The sequence below is a fragment of the Papaver somniferum genome, chromosome 1, assembly GCF_003573695.1.
Source record: "Papaver somniferum cultivar HN1 chromosome 1, ASM357369v1, whole genome shotgun sequence".
NCBI classification, from domain to species: domain Eukaryota; kingdom Viridiplantae; phylum Streptophyta; class Magnoliopsida; order Ranunculales; family Papaveraceae; genus Papaver; species Papaver somniferum.
Window position 1 is genome coordinate 112,513,445 of NC_039358.1, and position 22,038 is coordinate 112,535,482.

Sequence of the window (22,038 nt, forward strand, 5' to 3'; positions counted from 1 at the left end):
GTTGGGAACGCCATCCTTTGGAAGGATATGGGTCATACCCTGGTGAGCCCAATTACTATCCATACATGCATCAGTCTTACGAGCAAGAAGATTATATTACTAGTTCTTCGTCTCTAGAGGATACAATCAAACTACTGAAAAGTAGTCCTTTTTATGATCCCTCTGTTCCTGTTCCTCCTTTAGAAGAGTCCCTCAGGGAGTTAGCTGAGTCGACGCGTAAGTTAGATGAGATGAATAGTGTAATTATAGACGAAAGAGCTACAATAATGAGTGAACTTTCTATAGAGGAATCCCTCAAGCTGATGGCTGAGACGAACGAAAGACTTGCTCGAAAATAATCTTACTTTCCAATGTAGTGTTTCCAATAATACCCTTAAAAATGAGGATAGTTATTTTCATAATCAAGATGACGAGGTTAGAATTGGTAACACTACTTGTTTTGATGAGGTTCGATCTTTTTCATGTTATTATGATGAGGATAGTGTTGATGGAGAATCATACTTATGTAGGAATAGTGATCAGGAAATGGTAACTCCAATTGAGCTTTACAATGATAATATTATTTCTAGTTCAAATCCAAATAATTTTAATAATTATTCACATATTCAAAAGGATGAGGATTTGACTAGAGATACCCTCGTTTTAGACGATGTAGTATTTCCTGTTTACAAAGCCGATAATGATTTAGAGTAACGAGTTTATTCTGAGAATAATGTTTTAGAGTCTAGCGATTTAGAAACAATAGTCTTAGACGAAGAAAATGAACTCGTAGAGATGAGTGAGGATGAACCTGACTTAGAAGAATCAATTGACCATTTCCAGGAATCTGATGACCTAGAAATTAGGGAAGTTGTGACTAGTCTTTCTAGAGACACAGAAAACTCTAAGTTTGGGGGTGATTATCATTCTCCGTGTGCTTTAACTCTTAGAAAGTACCCTCCTGTAGGACTTGACATTTGTGCCTCAACCATATTACAAGATTATCTTCATACACGTTTTCCCGAACCTAATGATGTCCAGAAAGAAGCTCAGTTGTTAGAAACCCATCCTCTGGTTGATGTGGTTAACCCAGGCTATGATACCAAGATTGACTTTGTTTTCCCACCAAAAACTTTTCAACCAATTGTGGGAACTTTTGATTTTAAGATGTGTCGGTTATTAAGTTTTGAGACTAAACCTAATCACTTTAGGATATTAGGGTCGACACATTTTCTTAAGGAAGACCACCTCTTTCATTATGGTCAGCTGTGTAAGTCAAATCTTATTGACTTAGAGGATCCTCAGTTATTTAGGTTATTATTGTGCGCTTCTAAGATCATATTTGAGTTTTTCCAGACTCTAGGACCTAATGATTCGGATCCCACCTATGAAGAAATGCAGCCAATGAAAATTTTCTATTTAGACCCTTTCATAGAACCTGAACCTGAACCTGAACCAAAATTAGATATAAATTTCTTAATCAGGAAACTAAGTAAGGGCATGCTAGTCTTGTTCACTTTCTTGGTTCATTGCAGTTTCCTTTGGTCAGCTCTATTTAGTTTTGAAGACCCACAGTTATTTCGACTGTTATTTTATGGTTCGAGTTGACTAATCCTTTCCTAAGTCTGGATGAAGACTTTAAACTTAGCACTTCTTGGGAGGTATCCCATGCTCATGCAACACGGTAATATCTTTCCTTAACTCTTCCGCTTCAAATGGTAACAGTTTCTCCTTGTTCATGCTTTTAGTTTCATCTTTAGAACATTGAGGACAATGTTAGATTTAAGTTTGGGGGTATGGGAGAAACTTTTTAGTTGCAATAAATAAACTCCAGAGCCTATAAATTTGTGCGTATTTAGGATGGCACTAACCAATCTAAGTGGATGGAAGTATCTTGGTTATAGGAGTTGAGGAACCAATCTGATTAGATGGAAACATCTATAGTCTATTCATAAAAGCACAGAGCTCAGGTGTTAGAAATAACATGATAGTTGCACCATATCTCGTTGAGTCCTTTTCACTTCTATTTTTTTTGTTTTTAAACTATGTTTCTCTAAGTGATAGGTGGGGCCCACGATTCAAGTTGTTACCAATGCTAGGGTGAATTAGAGTGATTGAAATACCATGAAAAAAAAATAAAAAAAAATGGTAGTTACCAAAAAGTTAAAAAAAAAATAAAATTTTTTTGAGACCAGACCATTTGACCAAAAGGAATAAATTCAATAAAGTCGACCACTGGTACCCTTGTATATGCCAGTTGTGTTGACCTACAGTTAGGTTATCGACCACTGGTTCCCTTGTATATGCCAGTGTGTTGATATTAGTCAGACTAGTATCTCAATCCATTAGGATAGGTTCATTTTGGCGGAGGCCTTCAGACAGATATGGGAAACGCCGTTCACTTAGTAAACATCAAAACCATCTATATTTTTCTATATCCATCTCTTAATCTTTCCATGTGATTAGTTTGACTCCGAATATGATGTCCATAGTGCAACTATCTGAGTAGAGCTCTGTCACTTATATATGAATTTTAGTATGCTTGAGTGCAAACTCGTGTACATCAATTGGAATTTCGCATCAGGGTACTTCCTCTTGTAGTCAATAAATATGCCAACCAAGGAGATTTTTTAGTGCCTTCCAAGGTTTGTTGTAGATATCTAGGGTCTGGAGTATAAAGGTTTTGTGGGTACACCTCTGGTAAACCCTCCGGAGACAACACTCCGCCACTAGGGCCACCTAGGGGTTCAAATGATTTTCCTTTCTAGAATAAATTTTGCTCGAGGACTAGCAAATAATAAGTTTGGGGGTATTTGATAGACGCATTTATGTGTCTATTTTGTTCTCAATGTTCTGTATTGTTAGACTCGATTAAGTACTTATTGTGTTATTTTGTGTTCTTTAGGAAATTTTAGAGAGATAAGCCCTTGCGGCGAAATGGGCTCAAAAAGCAGTGTTTTACACCCCGGAGAAATGTACCTTAGGCACCCCAGAAATGCACCGGAAGCGTCCCAGAAATGTCCCGGAGGAACCCAGAAAAATTACTATTTCCACCCCAATTGATATTCGCACCCCAGCACTCTGGATAAGGGGCACCTTCTTCAACAATTTGAATTTGTGTTTTTGGCGGGAAATGAAGTTTTCAACTGACAGAATTTTGATTGTCAAAATGAATGAGTTAGAGTGCGATTCAATCGCTGAAAATTGGCAAAAAGATGTGATTTGGCATAAGGAACAAAGTTTGGGTGGTGGTTTCGATCAAATTTGGCTGGAATACGTGTTTTGATTCTCGAGTTCAAAACAGGGCAAACATGCACTGGAGGATGATAATCACGCGTCATGGAGAGTTATGGACGTGTTCTGATGATGTGGAATGGCTCGAGCATCACTTTGGGTCGTGAAGAACCGATTTGGAGTGTGGAGGGAGGAAGTTTACGCAAGGAAATCCAAGTTTGGTAAGAAAATATTCGGAAAATATTGTTATTCACTGCCCGCATAATGAAGAATTATATTGGAGTTATTGGCGAGATTTGGAGCTGTTGTTGGGTATAAATAGGCTCTTTGGGTCTACTAGAGAGGGGGTCGAGAGTCTGGGGGGCTGAGGAGAGCCAGAGAAGAAGAAATTCGAGTTTTCCCAAACTCGGTTTCTGCTGCTGCTGATGAATATGAAGAACACGAAGAACGGACCTGCATCAGCAGTCGTTTTTCAACAGTGAAATAGACTCACAGACGTGGGTCGTAGGTGTGGGTCTTAGAGCTACAGTAACAATAGCACTTCTTCTGTGTCGTTCATTTTTGACGCTTTCTGTGGGTCGCACATTCACTGTTTTATTATTTCATCTCCATTTTCATCCTTGTAAACACCCTTTGAGCAATAAATAAATACTTTGAGCGTGTTTTTATCATGATGAGCTAAACCAAACACTGGGACGACGGAGGAGGTCGAATTTCATCCATATGGTAATTTCATTAATTCTTTTATTTACTTTTTGCACTAACTTTAATTGAATTAAGATTTTAAATTAATTACTTGTGATTTCATTTGATGGAGTATGCTTAGTCTTAGGGATTTTTGATATGCCATGCTTAAGAAATACAAGTAATATTTTATAAAATCTATCTTGGCAATAAACTAGAGTTAATATTTGTTTTGTTTTTGAACTATAATTGCTAGAATTAATTTCTGAACCATTTGAAGAAAAATAAACGGCCGAATCTTTAGTCCCAGTACTCTTGCCCATATTGTTAATATTTTTTGTATATATTTATTAAATCTAAAAATTCCATTTCCTTCACAAGTCTGAAACGAATCCTAATTACTACATCCCACGAAAAATCATAAATCACCACACAACGTAGGTCCACGTGTTAGACCCAGCGAGGTTACACGTGAGGGGACGTGTTGAGGATAATAGTCTCACACTGTTAATATCCCCTCAATAACTTAAAATATAATATGGAAGGACCTCTCCACTCATTGCCAATTTGTTTTGAGTTGGATGTCCGCAAACTTTAATTTGGTATCAGAGCTAGGCCCGTGTGTGAGTAGGCCCAATGGTCACCACACAACGTAGGTCCACGTGTCGGACCCAACGAGGCTACACGTGAGGGGGCGTGTTGAGGATAATAGTCCCACACTGTTAATGTCCCCTCAATCACTTTAAATATAATATGGAAGGACCTCTCCACTCATTGCCAATTGGTTTTGAGTTGGATGCCCGTATTCTAAATGGTATCAGAGCCGATGACGGTTCACCTTTCGAGGGTGGGAAGGTACGCTGGCGGGGTTGGTCCAGGTACTTCTCATGAAGGGTAGGGAACGTCGGAGATCTGGGCTTGAATATATATTTCGGATCCGATGACGGCTCCAATTTAAGGTGGTGGTATTGTAATACCCCAATATTCGACAGTGTTTGGCCGAATGAAATATAAGTAATGATTTGTCCTTCCCTATCACTGAGGCCTTTTCAGCACAATTGGCTCCAGAGTTGGCAGAAAACTCTGCAGTTAAGCGTGCTCGGGCGGGAGAAATCCAGGGATGGGTGACCTCCCGAGAAGTTGTTGTTGGATGACCGTGAAGATGCCCGTTGAAAACCCCACATTGCCGGATAACCGTAGTAGCTAAGTGGGGAGAGTATCGGTGGAGGGACGGGTCATTACAAGAAGCACCATATACGAATATAATGCATGCATTATCTTGTTTTGTTCTAATTTTTGTTTTGCAGGTTACACTTTTAGAGGCTAAACTTGATTCTATGGTGATTATGAGTTTGCAAAAGTCTTTCATTGTTATTCCTGAAGTTAACAAAGCTGAATTTGGTGTGCAATGATGGAGGATTTAAGTGCGAGGGTGTACATTGCTAGTGGTGCACTCGGCGCAAGACATGCAGTCAATCCTCCATAAACTGCAAATTGTAAAGCATTTTTGTGCAGGCTATAAATATTTGCACCACCAAATCACTTTAAGAAGTCATGCTTCAGGGGGAGTAAACTCGTATAATCATTCGCTGAACTTAAACGCGATGTACTCTTTTTACTTCGCCAAGGTTTTGTCCCGTTTGGATTTTCTTGTCAAGGTTTTAACGAGGCAGCATATGCGTGTCCAGCACCATTATCGGGCGACGTCCGTTGTACTCTTTTCCTTTGGTCTGGTTTTGTCCCACGGGGTTTTCCAAACGAGGTTTTTAACGAGAAAACATTTGCATTGACGTCGACATTATTATGATTTTTAGGCACTCTGGTTTTGTCCCAAGTGGTTTTCCAGGCGCATGCGTTCAGGTTTTGTTCCGAGTTGTTTTCCTGGCGCATTTAAGTCAAAGAACATATTGCGTGGCGGCGACCACCCTCTTTTTAAGCTCAGGTTTTTCCTAAATGGTTTTCCTGATGCACTTTCATCAAAGAAAGAAAATTTGTGATGACTATACCAATGTTGTACTCTTTTCCCTTCGATCAGTTTTTGTTCCAGTTGGATTTTTCTGGCACGGTTTTGACGAAGCAACGAATTTGTGCTCGAATTCTTATATCATCAGGTTTTACCAAGACAACATTATATAATGGTGGTCCAAGGGGGAGTATTATGTAAGCATGACATCAATCGGTGGCCCACCATTACATACCTAGATTACTCGAGAAAAATCAGAATGTTGCTTGCCTCCTTTGACAAAGTCAAAGCTTGTCTCATGCGTGGATAATTAGATAAGGATGCTCATCTTAATAGTAAAATGTCAATATATAGCCATGTAAAATTCGGTTTTCTTTCATATATATATATATATTTGCAACTACCTTGTACCTAATCAGTAATTCTGTAAGAAAGAAAACAATGAAATAATTAGAGAAAGATGGTTCCCGTTTCCTCCCTTACCTTTTTCTATCTTCTTTCTATAATTACACACTACTTGAACTATTTTATGAATCAACCATTACATAATATAACAGGATTTAATTGAAAAATAATTAGGGCCTCCGACTAGAGGATAAAAAAGTTACCCAAACCTAATTTGAGTCACCCTTTATCCAAATATTTTAGTAATGGCTAATCTACCCCTTATCTAATTAGTGATAATCTCGCTTAATTAGTGTTAATTTTACTTAATTAGGGTTTTTTTTTTTTTTTCAAATTTTACATTTGCAATTTCTTTTTTCCTGCTCAGATTTGTATGAAAAGTCTGACATGGTATTTGTAAATTTCTTTTAAATCGATGACGACTCTAAAGAGTCGTTAATGTTTTCAATAATGACTCTACAGTAATGACACTTTAGAGCCGTCATTAAAAGCAGTCATTAAAAACATTAACGACTCTAAAAAGTCGTCATTGGAAAACAATAACGACTCTAAGGAGTGCATATAAATTCATTGACACTTTTATATTTGCATATACATATATAAAATGTGTATATGTTTTATAAGAAGTCATTTATGTTGGTTTTATTTCCTCATTATATATTTTTACTAAAACAAATCCGTTGGATACTCATACATAATCTTTTCATCCGTGCATTCATTGGATACAAATCTGTTCGATGTTGGATTGGATGCGAATATCAAATTTCAAATCCGTAAGGAATTGGATTGGATGCGGATGAGGTAAAAACCTTTCCATACTCACCCCTAGATGTGGGTGCAGTTTAAAGGGATTGTTTTAAGATTATGAAAATAGGGTTAGTAAAGTAAAAAGATGTTGCATCCTGTTGCGCAACAACATTCTCCTTAGTCTATTTATCCATGAGATATATTGGCTGCCTCAAGCTAAGAGTAGGGTGCCGTTAGTATTTTGTTTTCGTCCATTGATATTGTGCAACGTGTCAGTCATCCGTTGACGAACACTTAGGGTTAATCATTGGTTGTTATAAGTTGTAAGAGAGTATTATCTTCTTTTTTATGCTTTAATGAAATAGAATTCGTTGGCTGCGCTTCCTAAAGCCATATATTGGCCTGATTCATTGATTCAGGAGGTGTTTACACCAATCTTTCCATTTCTGTTTGTTAATTTGTTGTAGTAATACAACAATTGGCATCAGAGCCGTTTTATCCACAAATTTTTTTCCAATGACGCTCAAAGATGTTGCTGATAAAGCTGCTGCAAATGAAGCCGTTATCAATCAACTTAGATCGGAACTGAAATCACTTTCCACAGATCTTTCTTCACAGATTGATACTGTGAAGGCTAGTTTCAAGGAACATTTACAGGATAATAATCGAAATCTCATTCAATTACTCAATAAATCCAACATTCATTTTCGATCTGAGGATACAAGTGGTTCACAGCACCAGGATGATGATGGCAACCCAAATTACTTCCATCAACAACACTCTAACTTTGTCAATCACCACCATCGAATTCCAAAGATCGATTTCCCACGATTTGATGGAGAAAATCCTAGAGGATGGATCCAGAAAAGTGAACGCTATTTTCAACTCAATGACATTGAGGAACACAGGAAGGTTGACATAGTTGCTATCTATCTTGAAGGTAAGGCCGAGAAATGGTTTCTTAATTTTCAAGTTAATCGAAATCGCATTACATGGCAAGATTTGTCTACTAATCTTTGTGCTCGATTTGAAAACCCTGTGGAGAAATTTTTTGTTGGCAGTTTCAATAAATTGGTGCAAACTGTTTCTGTAGATGAGTACTATGAAGAGTTTGAATCACTCAAGGATTTAATGTTAAGAATGAACCCATCTTTGAGTGAATCTTACTTTGTTATGAGCTTTCTAAGTGGTTTAAAGGATGACATTGGAAAATCTGTGTCAATTTTTCACCCACAAACTTTGACTGATGCTTTTTCATTAGCTAGACTACAAGAACAAAATCTTCAATTAGTAACTCCATCACCCAGGCCATTTTCAAAATCCTTCAATACCCCTTACAACTACAATAGAACATACACTCCTGGCTCCTCATCACCTAAGACAATTAGAACTTCACCTAAATCCAACCCTACAACAGCAAAATCTTTTTTCACACCTCAACAAAAGTCTGCACCAACACCTACTACCATTAAAAAACTCACTCAGGAGAAAATGGATAAAAGAAGAGCACAGGGATTATGTTACAATTGTGATGCTGTATATAAACCAGGGCATTTTTGTAAAGGGAAATAGAAAATATATATGCTTTACATGGACTCCACTGAGTCACAGGATACTGAGGAGAAGGAAGAAATTTTTGAGGAGGCACCAGAATCTCCCTTACAATCTGATGTTGAAATATCTCTTCATGCTCTCACTGGATCTGCCACTGGTGAGACAATAAGAATATCAGGTAATATCAACAAGAAGACTGTTTATGTCCTTATTGAAACAGGTAGCACCACCAGCTTCATTGATAGCAAATTGGTTTCTTCAATTCAGTGTACTGTCACACCAACTCCACCTATGAGGGTCACTGTTGCTAATGGAGACCAGACCACCAGTTCAGATATTTGTTCTAAATTAAAATGGAGCATGCAAGGATATAAATTTGTATAGGACCTCAGAGTCTTGCCACTAGGGGGTTGTGACATAGTACTTGGAGCAGATTGGTTAAAAACTTTAGGTGATGTACTTTTCAACTTTGCAAAACTCATTATCTCTTTTATCCACCAAAATAAGAAAATCACTTTACATGGTACCACTCCTAAACACTCATTCTTGATGATGAGTAGTGAAGCAGTAAAGAAGTACTTCTACAACAATTCCCATGGCTTAGTGGCTCAATTATTCTCCATATCTTCCACCTCCACAACCCCTAAAACTCCAGAACCTATACTTCCACTTCTTCAAGAATACAATGATATTTTTCAAGAACCCTCTACACTTCCACCTAAAAGAAGTCTAGATCATTCAATTCCCTTACAACCACTTTCATCACCTGTAAACCAAAGAGCCTATAAGTGCCCATATGTCCAGAAGGGAGTAGTGGAGGAAGTCACTAAAGAAATCCTTCATACTGGAATCATCCAGCCAAGCCACAGTCCTTTTTCTTCTCCAATACTTTTGGTTAAGAAAAAGGACAACACATGGAGATTTTGTGTTGATTATAGGAAACTTAACATCATCACTATTAAGGATAAATTTCCTATACCCATTGTAGATGAGCTTCTATATGAACTGCAAGGGTCTGTCATTTTTGCAAAGATTGATCTTAAAGCTGGTTATCATCAAATCAGAGTTCATGATCAAGACATCCACAAAACATCATTCGGAACTCATCAAGGACATTATGAGTTTAAAGTCACGCCATTTGTCCTTACTAATGCTCATGATACATTCCAAGCACTGATGAATGAAATCTTTCAACCATATTTGAGGTAATTTGTATTGGTGTTCTTTGATGATATTCTCATCTACAGCCACAGCATGAGTGAAAATTTGGAGCATCTCAGAATAGTTTTTTCCTTACTCATACAACATCAGCTATTTGCTAAGAAGTCTAAATGCTGCTTTGGACAACCTTCACTGGAATATTTGGGTCATATAGTTATAGCTGAAGGAGTTTCTGCAGATCCAACAAAGATTGCATGTATGCAGTCTTGGCCAGTCCCTAAAAATATCAAAGAATTAAGAGGTTTTCTTGGCCTCACTGGATATTATAGAAAGTTTGTGCAGCACTATGGAGCTATCATCAAGCCCCTCACCAACCTTCTTAAGAAGAATTCATTCTTATGGAGCTCAGCTGCTACATCTGCATTTGAGGCACTTAAATTAGCAATGAGCACTACACCTGTCTTGGCTTTGCCACACTTTAATAAACCATTTGTGGTTGAAAGTGATGCTAGTGACCTGTGCATTGGAGCTGTACTACTTCAGGAAGGTAAACCTATAGCTTACTTCAGCAAGCCATTAGGACCTAAAGCTAGAGCACTCTCAACTTATGAAAAGGAATTCTTAGCCATTGTTCTGGCTGTCCAAAGGTGAAGACAATATTTACACGGCCATAAGTTTATCATCAGAACAGATCATCAAAGTATTCAGTATTTCCTTAACCAAAAAATTACAACTTCTCTACAACAAAAATATCTCATTAAACTTTTGGGATTTGATTGTGAGATACAATATAAGAAGGGTACTACAAATATTGTTGTTGATGATCTTTCTAGAAGACCAATGCCTGAAGCTGCTTGCAATGCCATATCTCTTTCTACACCATCATGGGTGCAGGATGTCCTCCACAGTTATGAACAAGATCATAAAGCAGCTCATCTTATTTCTCAGTTACTTCTCCAAGCTGATAGTGTTCCTCACTTCACCTACAAGGAAGGCATCTTAAGGTACAAGAACATGCTCTACATTGGCACTGGTGGTCAGGTCAGACACAACCTCTTAAATTCCTTACATGCTTCTGCTGTGGGTGGCCATTCTGGTATGCATGCCACCTATGTTAGAGCTAAGAGCCATTTTTATTGGCAAGGAATGTTCAAGGATATATTGCTATTGGTATCCCAGTGTGACATTTTCCAAAGGAATAAGAATGACAAAACAACTAATGATGGGTTACTACAACCTCTACCCATCCCAGATCAAGCATGGCAACACATCACCATGGACTTCATTGATGGCCTCCCTATCAGCAACAAAAAAACTGTCATTTTAGTCATTGTTGATAGACTCACAAAATATGCTCATTTTATTGCTCTGCAGCACCCATACACTCCTGCTTCAGTGGCACAAGCTTTTTTCAATAATGTGTTCAAACTACATGGTTTACCCTCCTCCATTGTGTAAGACAGAGACAAAGTGTTCACCAGCAACTTTTGGCAGGATTTGTTCACATCATTGGGAACTGAACTGAACTTGAGCACTACCTATCACCCTCAAACTGATGGGCTAACTGAGAGAGTTAATGCCTGCCTGGAGAATTATTTGAGGTGTATCTGTGGCCACAAACCAAGCAGCTGGAGTCGATGGATGGCATTAGCAGAATGGTGGTACAACACCAGCTTTCATAGAGGCCTCAAAATGTCACCATTTCAAGCTTTATATGGGTATGTACCTCCTCACATGGCTTTTCCAACTACTGCAACAACTTCTGTAGCTGCAGTAGAATCATACTTACAGGACAGAACTACTATGCTAGACTTACTCAAGGAATCACTAAGCAAGGCTCAAGAACGTATGAAACTATATGCTGACAGTTTCAAAGTGGAAAGATCATTTGTGGTAGGCGATCTTGTCTATCTGAAGCTTCAACCATACAGACAGGCCTCTGTGTCCCTCAGAAAAAACTTTAAACTTTCAGCAAAGTTTTATGGCCCTTTCAAGGTATTCCAGAAGATTGGTAATGTAGCCTACAAATTGGAACTGCCATCTAGTTCTCGTATCCACCCTGTTTTTCATGTCTCCCAGTTGAAGAAACACATTGGTCTACAACATACTCCTTCTTCTATATTACATGTTGTCGATCCAACTGGAACTGTCATTATAATATGTTGCCTGAGAAAGTGTTGCAGACAAGAACCATCCTCATCGGAAAACAACTGGTGTCACGGGTTTTAATCCAATGGACAAATTCTTCACCTGAGGAGGCTACTTGGGAAGCAATCTCCAACATAAAGGCTCACTATCCAAGATTTATCCTTGAGGACAAGGATTTTATTCAGGGGAAGGCAATGTTGCATCTTGTTGCGCAACAACACTCTCCTTAGTCTATTTATCCATGAGATATATTAGCTGCCTCAAGCTAAGAGTAGGGTGCCGTTAGTATTTTTTTTTCGTCCATTGGTATTGTGCAACGTGTCAGTCATCCATTGACGAAACCTTAGGGTTAATCACTGGTTGTTATAAGTTGTAAGAGAGTATTATCTTCTTTTTTATGCTTTAATGAAATAGAATTCGTTGCTTGCGCTTCCTAAATCCAGATATTGTCCCGATTCATTGATTCAGGAGGTGTTTACACCAATTCTTCCATTTATGTTTGTTAATTTGTTGTAGTAATACAACAAAAGAGTAGTGAAAGAAAAATGGGTTGATGAAAGTGCATCGGTATAAAGGGAATGGATTTTTTTAGTTTTGATGAAAATCAATTATTGAAAGTTTTGAAGCAATTTTGGACTCTAAGAAGATTAGCATCCAAGACTGGATTCCCCCATTCCTTTTCATGGGGAAAACATGCAAGCATTTAAGTCCCCAAAATACACCAGGGGAGACTATTAGACTCAGCAAAGCTAGAAATCTTATTCCACATATCTTCTCTCAAGTCTTCAGAGTTGTGGCTATACACAATAGTTACATACTAGGGGCCATTTTGAATGAAGACTCTAGCAAACACATATTGAGAAAAGCCACAAAGAAAATTGACTCTAACCCAAGTAATGTCCCACTTGAGCTAAATACGGCCCAAAGCATGGTAATCGTAGTTATCAAAAACCAACCAAGAAGGTTGGATATTATTCCTCACTTCTATCCTTATTTGAAACCTAAACACGAGTCTCAACTAACCCAAAATTTTTAATGTTATTCATCCTAATTAAATTACTTGCTTCGACCTGCTTTAGGGGGTTATTAAGCCCCCTTGTATTTCAACAACCTGAATAGTGATTGATTAACACTTGGATATTGGTTTTGGGTACCATCCAAGTTATTTCTCATATTCAATCAGGCTCACAGATTTCTATTTGTTCAATTGCAGATTAGTTTGGGAAATAGAGATATAATTCTTGGATACTTTTTCGTGATTGATTCTGACTCTCTAGTTGACTCTCTTGGAATTATATTGGAGTTTTCCATACTGATTGCCCAATAAAATAATGGGTGTGGTTGTTAGACCCCTGCGTTTTCAGATTTGTCTAACAAATATCACCAGAAAAACCTCAAGAGACAGCCGTTCAACATCATGATCGAAAATAGGCTCGAAAATTTTGTCATGCATGCAAGGTCATGGAACAACATGGTAAAAACAACAAATAGATCCTATAAATCATACAATGGGATTGGTTGCGGAGGGCCCAAAAATTCAAAAAACAAAGCCAAGCCCACACCGTGCCAGCTGACATATCTCAATAATAACATAATTGAAAAATTTCTTAGACCAAAAAGGTTCATCATACACCAGGATGAACTCTATGGAGCACACTGCTTCTTTCAATTAACCACCACCTCATACACAAAAAGAATTTACACTTATTAAAATGACTTTTCACTGGTACAAATCTTCACATTGGCCACACTTAATCAGCGTGTCCATAAGATTTTGGTCATGGATTTTTTTTCACTCCAAAAATGTGGCATCAAGTGCCGTGACAAAGAGGTACCTTTATGGCTACATAAACTTTGAGTGGCTATAAAATGTGATTTACCATGGCCATAACTCTATAACCATGTCTATATGCTACTCATTATTTTTTTTTAGTTAAGCATTTTCACTATCACCATGGTCATAGGATCCTTATAAACACACAATTTGATTATATGTGGCTAAAGTTTACTTTAAAGTCATGTGAATTTTATTTTAGCCGTGGCCTTTGTCAGTAATTGGACACGCAAAATTCATTTTATCATGGCCAATTCATGAGTTGCAGCCATATTAATTTTTCTTAACCATGGCCATCTCTATCATTTGGTCACACGGAAAATAATTTAGCATGGAAAATACATGACTTGTAGTCACGCTTAATCTATAGTACCATGGCCATCCATATTTTTGGACACGTAATAAACATTTTACATGGCCAATTAATAAGTTACGACTACTAAAAATTTGTAACACCGTGGCTAAAAAATTTCTACAGACACATCAAGTGTTTTCAATGTAGCTATTATTCACCTTTTGGACACAAAGGATACCACAAATCATAGCCATAACCTTTATAAAATGACACAAAAACGTGTCCAACGTGGCAAATATTAGCTTTTAGAAACTCAAAAATCGCAATTTTTGTAGCTTAATTTATTCTCTGGCCATGGTTTAAGATCTAAATGGTGGAGGTATTTTATATTCAACCAAATGAATGCAGTACTGGCCACTATATCGGGTCTTCAGGGACCTACTGGCCCCTTGTTTTATCATATGTAGCAAAACTCACCTAAATAACCATCCATAAAAATTAATCAGACTACAATTAGAATTGAACCAAAATAATTTTTATTAACAATATGATAAATGTCTCAATATCTGATCAATTGTGAAGTAACCTAAATACAACAAATTTCAATGGGAGATTTAAAAGTTTAAACATCCAAATTCTACAGTCCTCGACTATTTCTCTTAATAATTAGGCCGCAAACTTGAGTCTCTTGCTGGATCTCCTAGACTTCAACTCCCCGCTCTTTGTATATGAAGGTTTCTTCTTCTTTCTCTTCTTAGCGTGTGGGTCAGCATCATGTTCATCAGGGTCTGAAAGTGGCAGGCCCTGCAGCAAGCAAGTGGACGTATAAGGCAACAAACCATGTTAACAGTTATATGCAGATGATGCATAAGGTAATAACTTAAATGTTCTCCGGTAACTGCCTCAAAACATATAAATAGTATTATGCTAACAATTATATGCTCATGTGTGAATTGTGGGAAAACATGTGCAGCGAGAACAAAATACAGTTATCTCATATTTGCTAGTGTTGGTTTCAAGCCAAAGCTAGAATGCAGAGAAATTAGTAATTGTACCCAAGTATCACACAACACACATCATTATAGCATTAAGCTACATTACAAAACATAACATTCAGTTGAGTCCAGCATGTTCTGAGCTGAAGACAAAGCTAAACAAGCAGGTACATGGTTCCACATTCTTGTTATAACAGATAGACTAAATTAAGGAATAAAGCAACTTACAGTAGAGCAACAGATCACAAACTCTTTGGGCCAAGCTACAACAGATCCTTTAGCATCCTCTATTGTTTTGAGATGAGTAGATGGGACTGGCAAACAGTGATTCTTTAATATCGATTTTTCAACCGACACTCTGACACAATCATCCTTGAGTGGATCTCCATGTACTAACTGACCTGGCTCCGATGGAATAATAATACCCATTACAATGACGTTTCTCAGTGAAGCATGAGCCAGTTTGTATTTGCCAATATGCAAAAAATATATGCTATGTTGACATCAACAAATTCAACTCTCAAAAAGCCAAGGGTTTAAATACCTGCGAAAAGAACATACCGTTGAAAGTTCTATCAGGTCTTTTAGTTGAGATTCGTCCGGAGAGTTAAGGGGCAGACGCTCAGATTCAAGAGACTTTTGTTTGTATTTTCCAGACTGCAAACATATATGTCATATTAACATCAATATATGGAACTCTCAAAACACCATATATTTAAAAACCTGCAAAAGAACATACCACTTGGAGTTCATAATTATCTTTCGATGCCGTAGACTGAGATGCGTGTTGAAATTCAGGATACTTGCTATTTGTGTTAGATTCCTGCCTTTGAATCGGAGAATTATTTCTAACATGGGCCTCAGACATAAGAGATTTCTCTCCAATGGGAGATTTATGTAGAGTGCAGTTGAGATGGTAAAGAAATATGAGATACTTCAATTTGATTAAGAAATATTTATTTAATCAACATTATTTAGATAAGGTTGAACATACCTAATCAAAAATATTGTTATAAATGAGCAACATAGAAATTCAGCACAAATCAAACCAAAACAGACCTATACGTAATATGGAATATGCTTACCCGTGCCTTTTTGCTCTTGGTTTTTTTCTTTTGCAATACTCCTTGAGATTTTAGCTGAGACACTAAGCTGCTCATCATTTTTGCTTGCACATTCATTGCTTCCTTCATTTCTTTCATTTCTTCATCCTTTCTCTCTCTCTCCATTTGGTTCACGCGTCTTTCATCATCCAGCTGTTTCTTCAGTTCAATGTGCTCCTTGGACGTTCCTTTCCGTGGCATGTACTAGTATGTTGATGGAGTCACTCCCTTGCCTGCACATATTACACGCCCACCATGTTCTTCCCCAAACACAAGTGTGATAGAATCAGTGCCTGGTTTTTTCGTCAAAGTTCCATCTTCCAGCTGCTTATCAAACTCCTCCTGCACAAAAAATTTAGGGGATTAAAAGTGTTAATCAATTAAAAGGAACTTATTTGAACATTTACTCAAGCACAGAACAAATAGCTAGGTAGTTTCAGTCGTGTTACAAGTTGTGCTGCCTTTTCCCTAACATCATCATCATCGTATTCTCCATTTTTGTTTTGATGTGCCTTGCTCCAAAATAAAGACCGTGAAGGATTTTCATCTTCACGAATTTCTTTTTCTTTAATCTAGCAATTATCAAATACACAAGCCAAATATTAGATACATACTCTTCATATCATTAAATGTACTCTTTAATTAAGCATACAAGCTAACGGGACATCGTCGTATGGAAAAAATACTAATTTTTGATAAGAAACTGGACTTACTAATTTTTCCAACAGCCCCGCATACCCTTCTCTTCCCGTCCTATGGTTATATTTGTGGTTCTCACACGCCTTAACTCCCTTAGTGGACAATTCCTGAGCATACAGATTCAAGGAATTTCATTCATAAGAAAATTAGACTAATTGATGAAATTAATATCAATACTAAAACGTGTAATATACAACCTTGCATTCATCAGACAGCCTCCGTGTTACGAACTTGTCCCAATGTTCTTGGTTCACAATAACACGATACTGTTTAGGAATACTTTTAAGTTTAGCAGGTTCACCCAAATTGGGCACTATGAACTTTACATACAACTTTCTTCTGAAGTTGCGCAGATGTTCACCAAAATATTTCATAATTTTTCCTCTCATAGTCTCCTCAATTTCATAGAAGCGCTGCCAAAATATGAGTCAGATGTTAATGGCGGGTAATCCAACAAAAATTAATAACAAATATAATATTAAAATTCAATATAAATCAGCATATATACACCAATAGTTCGTGCCATAACTTATCCCTCAACACTGACTTCACTTCCTTCCACTTCAAGTGCCTGAGACCAACGTATCGACGTACCAATACACCCATGTAACTAGCAATTTCAGATTTATACTCCCCCTTAAATCGACCAAGTTTTTCAAATTCTATCACGTGTTTCTTGCCATTAAATTTTTTCTTCATCTTCTTAAGTCTTGTTAGACCTCGAACAGTATTCTCCTCAGACTCTACTATATTGTTTGGAGACCCTGTGTCTTTTATAGCTTAAAAACCCAAAATAAGAGTAAACATGGTGTAAGAGTATACTCATTATACTGAAGTCCAAAACAAACAAGCTAGTATAACAGATCAGACATTACCAGGATGTTCAGGACTTTCAGTAGATTCATCGTCAGAACTGGAGCTATCACCATCGGAACTGGAGCCACTACCATCGCTATCTTCGCCTTCATCCTATGACTGTCCTACATTCTGAAAGGCTTGAAGCTCCAGGGCTGCAGTCTCATTGTCAGCATACTCATCATCATCATACTCTGGCTCCCAACTCGAATTCTCGTGTGTAGGCATATCAGAACCTGCATATACATATATATGATTCAATCAAATATGGTCTGAATTCTTTTCAATCAAAAGTCAAAAGTTAATAAGCTAGACACAAGCAAAGGATTATAATATTATAAAACAATAACAATCCTCTATAACCTAAGTTCATATTCATTTTCAATTAATGGATTCATAGCTAGGGGAAACATACTGTGTCTTGGAAATAACCGAAGGATAGCCCGACTATACACAGTCCAATAAACTCTCAAAGAAGCGTATTTGACACTCAGCAAGTAATGGGCTCAGGTCATAAATGCTAAAGAGTATTTCCTACTTCATTGTCGGATGTTGACTGGAACAGGGCAACTCAGTTATTCAATTTGATTTGATACAAAACCGAAAGTTAACAAGAACAGTAAAAAATATGAGGAACCCCATAATTCTAAGTACGAATAGTTGAACAATTACGAGAAAACAAAAGTGAGTTGCTGTAAAATTGAACGAAACAAACTGGTCCCAGAGAAACATAGATTCTGCTAAGGTACACAATAGTGCTGTTACAACAGATAAACATGCCTATGATGATGCATAGTTAGGGGATAATCAAAAACAAAATAATCTCAAGATGCACCATCTGTCACTCTAAATAAGAACCCAATTTCATTCATTTTGTATTTTATCTTTTCAATCAAAGATAATCTAATACGATTGTATTATTACAAAACTAATATCAATCATATGTAACCCAATCAAAGAGTCTAATATAAACTCAGGCATCTTTCAAATCAAATATCATAGGTTATTCAACTATAGATAAGCATGAAAATGATATACCTTGGATGTTTTTGATCTCGGAACTGATAATCCCACAAAAAAAGGTGTATCTCTTAACATCCCTGGACTGATTTTAGGGTTGAATTTGTAGATATTCCAAACATCAAGCGGGAATAATGCGCCCAAAAGGATTTTCTTTTGATTTCATGCCGCCCAAAATGAAAATTTTAGGGTTCAAATCGAAAAAGAATTGACCGAGACTATTCCCGCTAGATGTTCTTCTTTCATTCCTTCTCAATATACTATTGTTTTCATCAGATTTTGATCCTACGACGGTGCATAAATATTTCCAAAATTCCAGACTAAATCTTTTATGAATAACCCCTAATTCCCCTTTTCCTCTAACAAACTTTCCCTAATTTGAAGCCAAAATATCTCACAAAATTATCCTCGTTATCTCCGGTTCTCTCTGCTGCTCTGCAACTTCGTTTTGGGAAGGCAAAAGAAAGAAAGAAAATTGAGGAGTATGTTACTCTCGTGTGATAGTTAGGTCAGGCTAGGTGTAAACAAGGTCCAAGGAACAAAAAAGTTCAACATTTTAATTTTGAGAGATGGGACACTTCTTTATCTTTGTTAGTACGTGGCTTCCACTTCTATACCTTTATTAGTACGTGGCTCATCTTTAGTGCACATAGGATTTGCAAGCTAGGACATATACAAAGAAAAAATCTTTATAATACTTTCTTCGTTTTATTTGTTTATTTTTCTTATTCATCTTTTAATTTTTTAATTATTATTAATTAAAATGTTGTTGTATGGAGTTGGTAAGGAGCCTAGAAACGAGTCATGTTTCTGCAATTTTTTTGGACGGCGAGCCCTTTTTCCGCAAGAATTTTTCTTACCGTGGCATTAACATCATAACTAGCTAAAAAGAAAATTCTTCGGGAAAACCACAGTGACCCCCGAAGCTCGCCTAAAATTAAGAAAGTCAATATCATGAAACAATATCCATCGGCAGCGCATTCGGATAAATATTTGTTGCGTGCGGGAGTTACCAGTCAAAAATCACTAGTTCGTAGTCGTTATATATGTATTTCAATTTAATTTAATCAAATTTTCCACAATTCTCTCATAAGATTACTCAACTAAACTCGCTATGACTGATTATCATCTAAGTCAATATAGTTGTGTACAGTTTTACATAATTTATAGAAATTGACTAGATGATAGTTACTACGAGTGATTATACTCGTTATGACTAATTTATGTATGTATTTTCGTTTAATTTATCAAGTATTTATAATTAATTCAATCAAAATATCCACAATTCTCTAAGAGGATTACTTTACCAACCTATGATTGATTATCATCTAAGTCAATCCAGTTGAGTCTAGTTTTACATAATTTAATAAAAAATAATTGGATCGAGTGATTATACTGGATGTGACTAATTTATGGGTTTATTTCTATTTAACTAAATTAAAGAATCCACAAATTTTCCAGAAGATTACCCGAACATACTCTATATGACCGATGATCATGTAATTTAATTCAACTGTGCTCAATTTCCCATAATTTAATCGAAATTGACTAGATGATAGTCACCATGAGTGATTATACTCACTATGACTTATTTGTCCATGTGTTTCCCAGAAGATTACTCATTGTGATTATAATTATCATCTAAGTCCATCCAGTTGTGCTCAATTTTACAAAATTTAATCAAAACTCTATGAGTGATAATACCCGACATGACTAAAGTTCCAGTTTCTTCAGTCTTCCTTGAAATCGTTCCGACTCGATCAAATAATTGAAGTGTCGAGTCCTATTTACATAATAAATTTTAATACAAATCGCCTCAATTCGAAAAGATGAAGTTACAATTTCTTCAATTTTGCTCGAATTCGTTTTAACTCGATCGCTTGAATTCGAATGGATGAAGTTCCAGTTTCTTCAGTTTTACTCGATCGTTTGATTTCGAATGGATGAAGTTCCAGTTTCTTTGGTTTTACTCGAACTCATTCCAACTCGATCAATTTTTCAATATGAAGTGTCGAGTCTTGATTGTGTAACTAAATTTTGACGCAAATCGCCTGAATTCCAAAGGATAAAGTTCCAGTTTCTTCAGTTTTCCTTTAACTCGTTCCAACTCGATCAATTTTTCAATTGAAGTGTCAAGTCTTGATCATGGTTAACTAAATTTTGACGGAAATCGCCTCAATTCGAAAAAATGAAGTTACAATTTCTTCAATTTTTCTCAAACTCGTTTTAACTCGATCGTTGAATTCGAATGGATGAAGTTCCAGTTTCTTCAGTTTTACTCGATCGTTTGAATTCGAATGGATGAAGTTCCAGTTTCTTCGGTTTTACTCGAACTCATTCCAACTCGATCAATTTTTCAATATGAAGTGTCGAGTCTTGATTGTGTAACTAAATTTTGACGCAAATCGTCTGAATTCTAATGGATGAAGTTCCAGTTTCTTCAGTTTTCCTTGAGCTCGTTCCAACTCGATCAATTTTTCAATTGAAGTGTCGAGTCTTGATCATGGTTAACTAAATTTTGACGGAAATCGCCTCAATTCGAAGAAATGAATTTAAAATTTCTTCAATTTTGCTCAAACTCGTTTTAACTCGATCGTTGAATTCGAATGGATGAAATTCCAGTTTCTTCAGTTTTACTCGATCGTTTGAATTCGAATGGATGAAGTTCCAGTTTCTTCGGTTTTACTCGAACTCATTCCAACTCGATCAATTTTTCAATATGAAGTGTTGAGTCTTGATTGTGTAACTAAATTTTGACGCAAATCGCCAAAATTCTAAAGGATAAAATTATTGTTTCTTCAGTTGTTCCCAAACCCGTTCCAACTCGGTCAAATTTTGAAATGAAATGTCTAACAAAAAAAACCTCTGCATTTTTTTATTGTTGTCAGTCAATCCTAGTCAAGGATCATTAAAAATAAAAGACCAAAGTCTTTACTAGTGTCGTGTACGCCCAACTAAAAGAAAGGAAAAGAAAAAAGAAAAGAAAAAAAAGAAAACAAACAACAGACGCGTGTCTTTGGTGTGAACAATCTAAAAATAGTTCTCCTCAATAGTCGATCGAGTCTAGATCTATCGTATTCACTTCATCCCCATCTCTATCTTAGGTAGAAGATTTCTCCTCCATATGATATTTTGCCAGAAAATTAGAGGTTATTCATTGAAGTTTTGTTCTACAAATTTGGAAATTTCTCTGCATCGTCGTAGGATGATGGTGTTGAATGGAAGAAGAATATCAAATGGTAATAATCTCTGTCCAAAAACTTTCGATTTGAACCCTCACAATTTTTGGGCGGGATGTAAATCAAAAGAAAATCCTTTTGGGCGGGGATTATTCCCGCTAATAGCTATAAATCTCAACCCTA

General features: G+C 36.7%; 1 long non-coding RNA gene across 1 annotated transcript; it reads right to left on the reverse strand.

The window, feature by feature from the left end:
* Positions 1-14,771: 14,771 nt before the first annotated feature.
* Positions 14,772-15,620, reverse strand: LOC113331974. Its single transcript, XR_003351245.1, has 3 exons — positions 15,561-15,620; positions 15,228-15,400; positions 14,772-14,808 (listed from the first exon to the last, which is right to left on the reverse strand). It is a non-coding gene; the product is annotated as an uncharacterized LOC113331974 (long non-coding RNA).
* Between the last annotated feature and the right edge of the window lie 6,418 nt (positions 15,621-22,038).